Source organism: Mandrillus leucophaeus, unplaced genomic scaffold, assembly GCF_000951045.1.
Source record: "Mandrillus leucophaeus isolate KB7577 unplaced genomic scaffold, Mleu.le_1.0 Scaffold92, whole genome shotgun sequence".
Classification (NCBI taxonomy): domain Eukaryota; kingdom Metazoa; phylum Chordata; class Mammalia; order Primates; family Cercopithecidae; genus Mandrillus; species Mandrillus leucophaeus.
Window position 1 is genome coordinate 401,440 of NW_012110030.1, and position 1,173 is coordinate 402,612.

Genomic DNA, 1,173 nt, shown 5'->3' on the forward strand with positions numbered 1-1,173 from the left:
CCCACACCTGGCTGGGAGGGTCCCACGCCCACAGAGCCTCCCTCCTTGCTAGCACAGCAATCTGACATCTAACTGCAAGGCAGCGAGGCTGGGGGTGGGGCACCTGCCATTGCTGAGGCTTAAGTAGGTAAACAAAGCCACCGGGAAGCTCGAACTGGGTGGAGCCCACCGCAGCACAAGGAGGCCTACCTGCCTCTGTAGACTTCACCTCTGGGGACAGGGCATAGCTAAACAAAAAGCAGCAGAAACCTCTGCAGATGTAAATGTCCCTTTCTGACAGCTTTGAAGAGAGCAGTGGTTGTCCCAGCACGGAGTTTGAGATCTGAGAACAGACAGACTGCGTGTTCAAGTGGGTCCCTGACCCTTGAGTAGCCTAACTGGGAGACATCCCCCACTAGGTGCAGACTGACACCTCACACCTCGCACGGCTGGGTATTCCTCTGAGGCAAAGTTTCCAGAGCAAGAATCAGACAGTAACACTTGCTGTTCAGCAATATTCTGTCTTCTGCAGCCTCTGCTGCTGATACCCAGGCAGACAGGGTCTGGAGTGGACCTCAAGCAAACTCCAACAGACCTGCAGCTGAGGGGCCTGACTGTTAGAAGAAAAACTAACAGAAAGGACACGCACACCAAAACTCCATCAGCAGTACGTCACATCATCAAAGACCAAAGGCAGATAAAACCACAAAGATGGGGAAAAAGCAGTGCAGAAAAGCTGGAAATTCAAAAAATCAGAGCGCATCTCCCCTCCAAAGGAACGCAGCTCATTGCCAGCAATGGAACAAAGCTAGTCTGAGAATGACTTCGACAAGTTGAGAGAAGAAGGCTTCAGTCGATCAAACTTCTCAGAGCTAAAGGAGGAACTACATACCCAGTGCAAAGAAACTAAAAACCTTGAAAAAAGAATGGAAGAATGGATAACTAGAATAAACAATGCAGAGAAGTCCATAAATGAACTGATAGAGTTGAAAACCATGACACGAGAACTAGGTGGCAAATGCACAAGCTTCAGTAACCAACTGGATCAACTGGAAGAAAGAGTATCAGCGATTGAAGATCAAATGAATGAAATGCAGTGAGAAGAGAAGTTTAGAGAAAAAAGAGTAAAAAGAAATGAACAAAGCCTTGAAGAAATATGGGATTATGTGAAAAGACCAAATCTACGTCTGATTG

General features: G+C 47.5%; 1 protein-coding gene across 1 annotated transcript in view; it reads left to right on the top strand.

Annotated features, from left to right (window-relative positions):
• UHRF2 (ubiquitin-like with PHD and ring finger domains 2, E3 ubiquitin protein ligase) overlaps nucleotides 1-1,173 on the top strand; it is a 113,076-nt gene that overhangs the window by 82,346 nt on the left and 29,557 nt on the right. The gene's annotated exons all lie outside the window — the stretch shown is intronic.